A 10,978-nucleotide genomic window follows, 5' to 3' on the forward strand; every position below is an offset into this window, starting at 1 on the left:
AGAGGTAGAGGGGGGCTCTTTGATGGCTCAGCTTCTGCTGCCCTCAGCTCACCTGTCCTATCTCTTCCTGTTCCTGGGCCTTAATAACTGATGCCTTTTCCAAGAGGCTGAATGAGCAAAACAGCAGTCCCAAAATTTGAACCCCAAGTCCCACAGTGCAGGACCTAAGACAAGAGTCAGAGTAGCTTTACCTAACAGAAACTCTGCCAGGCTCATGTCAGTGTAACACAGTATGGGCTGGGTGTTGTTGCAGCTTGCATGAGGCCCTGTGCAGGTATGGCTGCAGCAAGGCTGCAGCCGTGAGGCCAACGGCTCCGCTTGGGTTACTTGGAGGAGTGTGGTACCCAGAGCAAGCAAGCAGCAACAACGTGGAGCTTGGCATGGGTTGAAAAAGCTGGCTCAAAAGCTGGGAACTTAGCCCATGGGAACTTAGCTCATGCTGAGCTCCACGTTGCTCCAGCTCGCCTGCTACCGCTGGCCAAGCCAGCCCACCACTTTTGCTGGCAGGTTTGCATTGTGTGGTGGTGCTGCTGGGTTGCACCAGTGTGCAGCTGCTCTGAGATGCCCGTCTTGCCGTGGGGCTTTAGTACCTGGGGGTTCATTCCATAGCCCTCCCTCTCCCAGATCTTTATTCCCCCCACTGCTGACTTCATGGGTGCTATGCTAGAGCCAGGGTTACTGAGGACACGTTCTGAAGGATCGATACTTTGAAAAGTACACATCTACACATGTGCAAGTCCAGGACTAGTTCTCCACTGCTAACTCCACCCAGATGAAACTTGGTGTCATTCCTGACTGATGTTAGAATAAGTAAAAGCAGACTTCAGCCTTCAGTTTCTGCATGCTTAGAAGAATTTCTGTTTCCCTTCGTGGAAGAAATGTTTTAATTAACTGTTACACTTTCATAACATTATGCTGAAGTGCATTTTTTCCACAGTATAATTTCTAGATGAAAAAGCAAATTTAGAGTGAAGTTATACAATAAAGGACCAAAGAGAAAATGTATAAAAGGTCTGCAGAAAATACCCTCATAGCACATTAGAAATGCCACAATTTTGAAGTTAGAAAAACAATAAATGAACTCCAAACGCTAAGTAACAAATATTAGGAAAAGTATACACCCTTAATGCTAGCCCAAAATAAAGCCTGAACAGGGAAGAGTTGTGAAAAAAGTGAACAAATAAAAACTTACTCTAGGACTTTTCCTGAAAAACGACTATCAGTTAAATATGAATTGCAAACACTCCAACGCCAATATCTCTCTACAACTATTCCTGGAGCAGGTGGAGAGCTGTGGGCTGATCAAGGTGTTGGTAAACACAATTTCCTGAGTGTATCCATCCACTGCCCCGTGCAGCAGGTGCTGTGCCTCTGCCCTCCACGGGGCAAAGCACAGAGCCGGAGGAGGACAGGGCGATACGGTGCCTTGCAGCTGTGCTTCATGCCTTGGCTGACACTCCCTGCTCCTCCTTCTCCCCCAGGAGCCAGAAGATGCTGCTGCACTTCCTCACAGCCAGGGATGGGTATAAGGGACTGAGAGAGGAAACACAGCCCATCTGAGGCCATGCACTTACTCTGGCCTACATCAACTATCCTTATTTACCTACAGTCCCACAGGCAAGCTTATGAAAAGGACCTGTCCGCTTTGGCTGCACACTTGAGACACATCCTGCACATTGCTTTCCCAGCTGGGCCCATCCCATCCCGGCCAGTGACTCAACTGTGAGAGAGATGGAAGTGTCGCATACCCCATCATCCTGAGTCACCAGCTATTCTTGTCACACGCAGGTGGACAGTGCTGGTGAGAGGAATTTCTCCAGGGCTGCCAGAAAAAGCAGGATCACCATCTCCACCCCACCACTGTAAAAATAGACACTTCTCTTTGGGAATCACTACTTCAGATTGATTTCTAGAAGCGTGTGGCCTCCTGACAGAGATACAATTAATTAGTCTGGATGTAAAAGAAGCTCAGAGATCATGTCCTGGCAGTAAACCCTGGGGAAAGGCATGTTTGGAAGTTCCGTCTGGATTCAGGTTCACTTGCCCTAAGTCAACCCCCGTGAAGTGTGTACATCTGGATGCTGTAAAGGACGAGTGCTGTCTACAGAGCAGATCTGCAATATCATGCTGTACGTGGCTTCAGCAAAGTTCCCTTTGCCAAACTGAAAACTTCCTGATTTATCAGCTTTGATCTCTTTGGCAGACGAGCGTTTCAGCGCTTAACGTTTTGCAAGAAAGCCCTGACTACACTGGTTTCTGATGACGTCCCCTGCATTTTCATTTCGGGAGGATTCTTTTCTGTGCTCTCCAAACGTCAGTCAGGAGTGACCCGAGAGTTCAGGAGGGAACAAACAGGGCCATTTCCCCTCCAGATGCTGGGGACTTCCAGGCAAACCGAGCTTGTGCAGAGAGCACACGGGGCCGCAAAGCCCAGCCCGGGCCCGTGGCCTCTCCGCCAGCGGCCGCCTACGTGAGTTCCCAGCTCCCTGCGGAGGTGCCAGGGAATCCCGGGCTCCGTTTCCTAGGGCAAGGTTTAAATCCGAAGCAGGTTTTGGCTGCGGGCTGCTCACGGGTCCCAGCCGTTTCCTCAGGAAGCGGAGGCTGATGGCACCGCTCCGACGCGCTCGGTCCCGTCCTTCCGCAGGCCCGGGACACCTGGTGCGGCACAGCCGCGGGGCCCGGCCCGGCCCGGCTGGGGGGGTGCCGCGCACCTGAGCCCGCACGGGGCGCTGAGGGCCGGCCCCGGCCCCGGCCCCGGCCCCGGCCCCGGCCCCGGCCCCGGCCCCGGCCCCGGCCCCGGCCCCGGCCCCGGCCCCGGCCCTCGGTACCCCCCTAGCGGCCGCGGCGTCTCCCGACCCACCCGGCCCCTGCCATGTGCCGGCCGCTGGAAACACGATAAACCCCCGGGAGAAGTACAGGCAGAGTCCCCCCTGTGCCTGCGGGAGCCCAGGGCAACAACCCCCCGGATGGAGAGAGGAGCATTAGCCCGGGCGCGATGCCCCGGGTGTCACCCCGAGTGTCCTTAAATCCGCTGCAGGCGCTGCCCCACCCGAGCTGCTGCCTTGGTGCGGCCGAGGACATCTAAGGTTCCCCCAAGTGCCACAGGCTGGAGGAAAGGCTGTGTTTGGCTCACAGGGGCCTTGCCGGATTGCACCAGGACTATGGCAGTATCCTGGCTTTCCCTGCAGCGTGTGCTTAGAGCCACACACCCACTGCCAACCCCAACTCTGTGACTACGCAGACGTTTCCCACCTCAACCCCAACGACCTCCGCAGATGTTACAGCATCCTACCTGCTTCCCAAGCAGAAACAAACACCTGCATCTCTCAGATGTCTCCGGTCGAGAGGAGACCAGTGACTTCTAGAACCTGGTTTATGTCCCTGGTTTATGCTCTACAAATGAGCCAGATCCTGTCATCTCCACACAGGGAAGTTTCATCCTACCCCTTCTCGCTGGTCATTTTGTGGGCTGCAAAAGCCATGCTGCTGGAGATACTGCTCTGTTTTCTGCAAGGGAGAATGCATCTTCCTGCGCAAGGCTGGTTCCCAGGTCAGACTGCACTCTAACACTCATTTATTTACCCCCCCCCTTTGTGGTACACTCATTAGTGTCTGCTTTTTCAGCAAACCTTCAACTGATGAGTAAGAAAAACAGATCTTCTTCCCTGCTTCTTTTACTGTAGTTGAAAACAGGTCAGAAATGCAGTCAGGGAGCCCCTCTGAATGACAAAGAGAAAGTAGGTTTGTGCAGCTGTGGTGGAACAGGACTTGTCTGAAATCGGGATTGGGGCAGGGTTTACTTTGCATTTTGTCTAGAGCAAAGAGCAGAGATGAGTCTTATTTTAATTCCCGACCTGTTAGGCATCTCAGCTTCAACATTCCTCATGCTTAGGCAACATAAATAATCTATAAGCTCCTCAGATCTGAAGGCAATTTTTTTAGTCGGAGAAGTCCAGTGTACATTCTTCTCTACCTAGCAGCTTTTGAATTTCATGAACCCAGTCTATATTTAGCCTTAATTTGAAGGATGTGTAGACTGGACGTCCTGTTGGAAACGCATGGAAAACTGCCTGCTGACCTGACCCGTGCTTGCATTTCACCCAGCAGCTGCAGCCTGATTGGTGCATTAAACACTTTCAAGTCATATTCTCCTGTATAAAGAAATATCCTGAGTTGTGTTGGCTGTGAGCAGGAGGGGAAGTGACCTCTTGGGTCAGTGTTTATTGCAATAGTTATAAGAAACCAATGAGTGACTCCATAAGGAGGGGCATGATCCCAGGACAATGCCTCTGGTAGGGTGAGAACCTCACTCAAATCTCCCAGTTCGGAGAAGCCCACCTGAAATGGCAAGAGCAGGGCTTGAGGGATTCCTGCTTCCTTCTGCCGTTGGTATACTCAACAATCTTACACCTCCCACTTTCTTCTCTGTAAAGCAGGGACAACAGCACCCAGCAAGGCCCAAGTGTGACTTAACAAGATAGAGCTTTCATGACGCTGTGGGATTCCTCAGCAGCTTAGCCATGCATGGCTCAAAAGAGAAGGCAAGTCAGACACTTCTCTCAGCTTGCAGTGATAGCAGTGCCAGAATGCAGATATTGCTTTGTGAGTCCTTCTGGGACCTTGGCCTGCACAAACTGGCACTTGGAAGTAGTTTCCAGCTTGTTCAGTCTCCACATTCACATGGCCACCTCCAGTCTCTGACCTAGAATTCTGTTGTCGTTCCACACACAATAATATCATTCACATATTAGGCCATGGGCTTTTCAAGGTCAGGGCCATCAATATGTGGAAAGCACTAGAGGACAATAACAGGTTGATAAATCACATGGCAAATTAGGAAAAGGCCCTGAAGGGTTGTAAAATGTATCAGATGCAGTTATCACAACCCTTTCTGATAGTTTCTGTGAATCCCTGGTAGTAAACATCCTGCTTACAGTGCTGAGGCTGTTTCCTCATTGTGAGGCAGCAGGCAGCTATCAAATGCAGCCACTTCTGATACAAACCTGACATTCTCCTTTCTCTTGACAGGAACAAGTAAAGTCACTCTGCAGAGCTGAGCAATCTCTTCTGCTTTCAAAGCTCATGAGATATGAGTGAGAACTCTGTGAAGAGATGCTGCTGAATCCCTTTGGATTGTGCCAAGATGTTTCCACTTGTTGAGGAATATGTTTGGTATTGTCAGCTCAGTGTGCAGCTGAAGGGCAAATGGCTGGACACTCAGAGACACAGCAGGAGCTGATGATGCCAGGCTTTGGCAGGCTTAGACTGTGAGGGTATAAAAGCCGAGGTTTTCCTTTTTTGGGGGTCCCTCCTTGGAGGCACACAGCTCAAGTTGCACCGTGATTAAATTATTTTAAGGATCCCGACATCTGAGAATCTGCTATGGGAAACCTGGGGCTCAACTGGTAAGGAAACTTGGTCTGGCTGGAGCAAGGGGTGGGGGGGGTTGTAGCCATGAAGGGACCTTGGTCCCAGCTTAGGTGGCTCAAATGTGACTGCCAGAGTGGCTCCTGGGTAGTCACACAGGGAAGTTTCCTTGACAGCCTCCTTGCTTTGCTCCAGGGTCAGTAGCTGGGACAGCAGCCAGAGGTGCTTCTGGAATAGTAGGGCAGGGAAATATTTATGAGACACCTGTAAAAGAGTGATGTGGCTGGAGTTCTAGGGTCTAAATTCCTCTTTACTAGTAAAATTAATGTTTCCAGGCACTGGCAACAGGCCTGGCACAGGCTTACTCTGTCAAATGGAAGTGTCTCTTGCACAGTTTTGTCCCATACAGCAGCTCCAGGCATGGTACAAGAATAAGCGCAACTGGTATGGATACATGTGGCTCAATGCTACTTGGCCTCAGTGCCAAAAAAGTCCCATGTTCATTTAATTTATTAGTACAGATGTACCATATGGCTCTAGAGCTATAATTTGCTGCCTCTTGGAAGAAAGGAACACAGACCTCTTACGTGTCCTAAGCATCCGATTCCTGGAAGGAAGGTGGCTCACCATTCAGTTTAGCAGAGCAGGGACTGACACACCACTGAGCAGCACAGGCACATCCAGCAAACACACTCCTTTCTACCCATCCTTGGGGTGGGATTACCCTCCCCTGAGAACAGCTCTGTCTCCCTGCAGAAGGGTGAAGGAGCACAGGCACCTCTAGGAGATGGATCCTCCCACCTTGGCCAGTGCTAGGTGCCTAATCTGAGTCTGGCTGAAAGGAGATGTTTTCTCACGGCTCGTGGGCTGGGATATGCCAAAAGGGTGGTTTGTGTCCTCTAGCCAGAGAACAATTCTCCCCATATGATATGGACACAGCAGACAAGTGAAATGTTCACTGAGGAAGAAATGGCCCAGTTATCTTCATCCTGTTAGCTCTGTTCCTGCCACACTGGGTCCAGTGTCACTTGGAGATAAAGAGCAAGTACCTTATTATCATCACCATGTCTGCCCTTGAGGGCTTATTCTTTCACCCCCTCCTGTCTTTGTTTCTTTCCCCCTTGCCTGATTTTTTTCTGTGTTGTCTCCTTACTTCCTACCATGCAATTCCCACTTCCCATATGGGTTTCATTCCTACCCTGTCCCCATCCTGTCTGCTAAAATAATCAGCAGTGAAACCCTGAATATGGCTGTTCACATTGTTTCCACGGGACTCGGTGGCAAGTCTCCTAGTGCGATGAATGAAGGCAGGACGCACTTCTCAGAGCCATTGTTTCAAGCTGTCTGCTGTCTCAGGAAAGCACTGCCAGCTCCATTTACACTGAGTCCTTGACTGCTGTGTTTTCTCCTCCATCTGCTGTGAGTAAGAGCAAGAATCATGTCCTTGCAATTTAAACAGTGGCTGCCTAGTTTGTGGAGTGCATGCTTCATCACCATGTTTCCCATGGGCCAGAGATGATCCGTGGGGAGGATGTCAGATGAGAGCATCATGAGGTGGTCCTTTGTAAGCAGCCACAGACTATATTCACTCCCTGATGTGGTTGTTAAAAGCAGGAATCTGCCGTATGGCTGTGGAATAGGATTGACAAACCTGAACTGAGGCTCGCCTCCTCCCTGGAAGCCCTGATGTCATGTTCCTCACATTTACAGTTTTCAAGTCAGCTGAAAGCACGGAAGGAGGCAGCCCACATGTGTTTGGAGAGAGCTGCATAGACATCTCCTAACTCAGATTAACGATAATTAAAACATGCTGCAGCACCTTTTAGCTATGACACATGGTACCTCCAGTCTGTGCTGGTCATTTGAAACATTTTAGTACATAATCTAAAACTGCCCGCAAGGAATCAGGAATTACAGTAGATGAACCTGGAAGATATCAGTAGGATTTGCAGGCTATAAAGTAGTTTCTTTTTGGACATTTCAAATTGTTTTAATAGCTTCCAGGCTTCCAGCATACAGGAACTGGCAGGATCCTGCCCAGCATCTGAATAGCTGAACTGTAGAGTTTACAAACATGATTCACAAAAATAAAACTAAGTGGGATCTGAACACAGACGTAACAAAAGTGAATATGAAGTGAGACATCCCATCTGCTAAGAAACCAGTTTCCTGGTAATTTACCAGGAAAGTAAATTCAAGTATCAGTTTTCTGGTAATTGAAAATTTAAGGCAGTCTCATCTATTTCAGTAAAAACATCTTCCCATACCAGGAGAACAGCTTCCCATCCATGTCATGCCCAGTGTTGCAAGAAATTTGTTCTGTCAGCTACTTCTCTTCCCCTTTTGCCCCAAGTGATGGACCAATGTTCTTCTGTGCAGTTTGTATATGTTTAAAATGTGTAGATAGAGGCCCTGGTATAACAGAGCCCAGAGGGTCCCAACCTCCTATCCTAAACAAGAGATTCCCTGAACACAGAGGAGGGTGACAATTTCTTGTAAAATGTCAGTTCTTTCACAATCACAGATAGTGCCCCCAAAGCTCTCCTGCTTCCCCTCATGCAGAACCAGGCTGTGATGATTCCTCTGTGGGCACAATGAGAGGGTTTCACTCCTTCAGCAGGAGGCAGCTGTCCTATCCAAAGAGCTCTGTGAGGATCTCCCAGCTCATGTGATCACAGTGTGAAGTCCCGAAGCCTGGTTCTGGGTTTATTTCTGGCTTACTTCTTTTTCTGGTTGTTCCTTGCTTTATCACATATAATTCCAGGCTAAGATTGCAGATTCCTGGGAGAAGGGGGATTCAGCAGCCAAACCCTTCCAAGCCTGATTCCTCTGAAGGAAGATCTAAATTACTGTATGATGCTGCTATTCATCACAGTCCCTGGCAGTCCCACGAGGGAAGCAGCTTCAGCCTAGTAGTGTAAGAGTGCCCTTTCTCACCAAATTCTCTCACTCAAGAGGTGGAGCCTGAGACATACTGGTCCAGGAGAGAGCCTCCTCCAGCTGGTCCTGTGGACCAAACCACTAAGGACTAAAGAGCAAGTAACACAGATAGCAGTCCAGTGGTTAGTGCTCCTGGGTAGAAAGAGGGGTGGATGGGTTTAAACTGTGATGATTGAGTCATTAGTGCTCTTTGTACAACTGCGTATTTTACAAATACATCAGAATGCACGGTGCCCTCAGAAGCTCAGTGCCATCAGTGGCATGGCTACAACGTTAGCTGAGTGGGCTTTCTGCAGCACATGGTTCAGCCTTGAGGGCTAAAGTCTTTCCCTAGACCCAAGCCCTTTTCTAGACCTAAGCCTAGATGACTCATCACTTTGTCAAAATCAGGTTGCCTAGGGTATAAAGGTCTTTAACCACTGTGCTACCTTGTGTCTTTGTGCCATTTGTTATTTCATAATATTTCCTAGGCTGCTGACAGTTTCAAAAATAATTTCTTTTGTTGATGCAAAATATAGTGGTAATTACAGTTCCGGTTTGCTTTCCCCAACAGCTGGAAAAGGAGATACAAGCACAAAGCACATATGTGGCGTTGTGGGTGGGGAGGGAGAAATTCTTCTGCAGTATTTGTAAATTAGAAATATGGCTGCCAAAAAGCAAGTTCCCAAGTGCCTGGGGTCCACATGTTGCATAAAATCAGAGTACCATCTTCACATGGAAAAGGAACACTGCATGAAGAAACTCAAAATCTCCCTTACTGGAGATGAAAGCCCATGGGCTGCAAAATGGTACCCCATCAGCTGCCTTTGCCACCAGGCAATGTATTTTGCTTTGACTGTTTTGAAATCAAACCCCTTACAGGAAATATGTGCTGGGTATACAAATGCAGTGTTTAGTTTATTTATGACACAAATGCAAAACCAAACAGGCTTTCACAGTTTTAGGTCACAGATGTCTTTAACGAAAACCAGCTATTGGAATGTTAATAACATCTTCTTGTATCGTAAGCAATGAGTCCACTCAGTCATGCTTTGAGGAAACAAACAGTTTCAACAGATCAACCTATTAATCACTTGGCCTCCTAACAGTTCACGTAAGGGCAGCTCTTATGAATTTGTTAGTGTGCTGTGCTGACAGTTTGCTGAGCAGTACATGCAAATGCCCCAGATTCTGCCCCTCTGAGGTCCGAAAATGACAGGGTCTCCTCCGGGACACTAATGAACAATCCATTTGACCCAAACTGCTTCCATTCATTCAGTCTTTAGCCACTTAGTTAACTCGGAAATGCTCCTGTGGCTACAAAATATTCATCAGTGCTAAGAAGATGAGAATTCATGACCCCACACCGGCCACTCTGGAAACTCAAGTGACAAGCTGGTGTAAAATATTGTCCGTTAGTGAAGTCAGGGAAAGATGATGATTTATACTGGCCATGAGAAAAACTGTAAGGTGAAATTGTTGCTTTCTTTCATTAGTAAGAGGCAGGTAGACTGAGTAAATATTTTTAAAAAGCCTCCGCCTGGAAAAATTGTGTTTGAGTTCCTGTAGATTGAATCCCTGTGTTTTCCTATGCAAGGTCTGCTGCCTCTGCTCTGCAGCTTCATTCCTCAGAGCCTTCATGTCAAACTGCTTAAACTGATACGGGATGAAACAGACAATGATACCTGTGGGTTTTGTCCAATTTTCAGACAGAGGCATGCACATCACTAAACTGCATCATGTAGGCTTATTACTTCTATGTATTTTCAGATATTCTTTCAAGGTTAATCAGTACTGTTGCCGTTAGAAAGCTGGGAAAGATTAGCTACAGCTGGACTTTCCTCAAGCTTCAGCTTCAGAAGTAAGCACAGATTTTGTGATCAGCCCTGCTGCATGGCATAGAGTTACAGCCCAGAGAAGCTTTAGCTCTCCTCACTCTCCAGTTCCTCTGCTGTGACCCCGTGCTTAACATGGTGTCATAACTCCTCTCCAGGTCCTGAGGCTGTTGGTGGGTGGGTTGAGCTAAGACATGATGCTTCCCAGTGTGGAAGCAGGTACATGTCATGGTGGGGGTGGTAACTTCTGGCACAGGAGCAAGGCAGCCAGCTGGAAGTCATAAGTCTGATTGTCAAACCTTTGAATCAGCAGTTGGTGGCTGTGCAGAATGGTGTCATTTATCCTCTCTGCTAAAGGCATGAGAAATGCCGGTAGCAATTCTTCATGGGAATATACAAGGCAGATGAAGCTGCCCATTCTTTGTTCTATATCTATATCTCACCCACCGTTTGCTATATTTCCCTCCCCTTCTCAGAACATGAGTAACTAGCTGTGTAATCAAGGTGACAGCCTGAAAGATATTTCCCCTTTATTCCTAGTAAAAGACACAGACTCATTTTTTGGACCATTTTGGACTTGTGTCCTCCAACTGAAATCCAAATCATGGCAGTGAGATGCTGCTACAGCAGCTTACCCAATGCTGGGCAGCTGGCTCACAAGGAAGGACGTGCTTTGCAAATAAAACGGCGCTGTCCACACAGAGCAGTGCAGACCAATACTCCAAGTGTGCAACCCTAGTCCTTTACTACACCTCATTCCAACAGAATCTCACATTTTTAACCAAGGCATTGCATTATTAAATGAGAAACCTGTGGCTAACAAAAGCTGATTACATGGTGTAATCTAATATAATACA

This window comes from Hirundo rustica, chromosome 6 (genome assembly GCF_015227805.2).
Source record: "Hirundo rustica isolate bHirRus1 chromosome 6, bHirRus1.pri.v3, whole genome shotgun sequence".
Taxonomy (NCBI): Eukaryota; Metazoa; Chordata; class Aves; order Passeriformes; family Hirundinidae; genus Hirundo; species Hirundo rustica.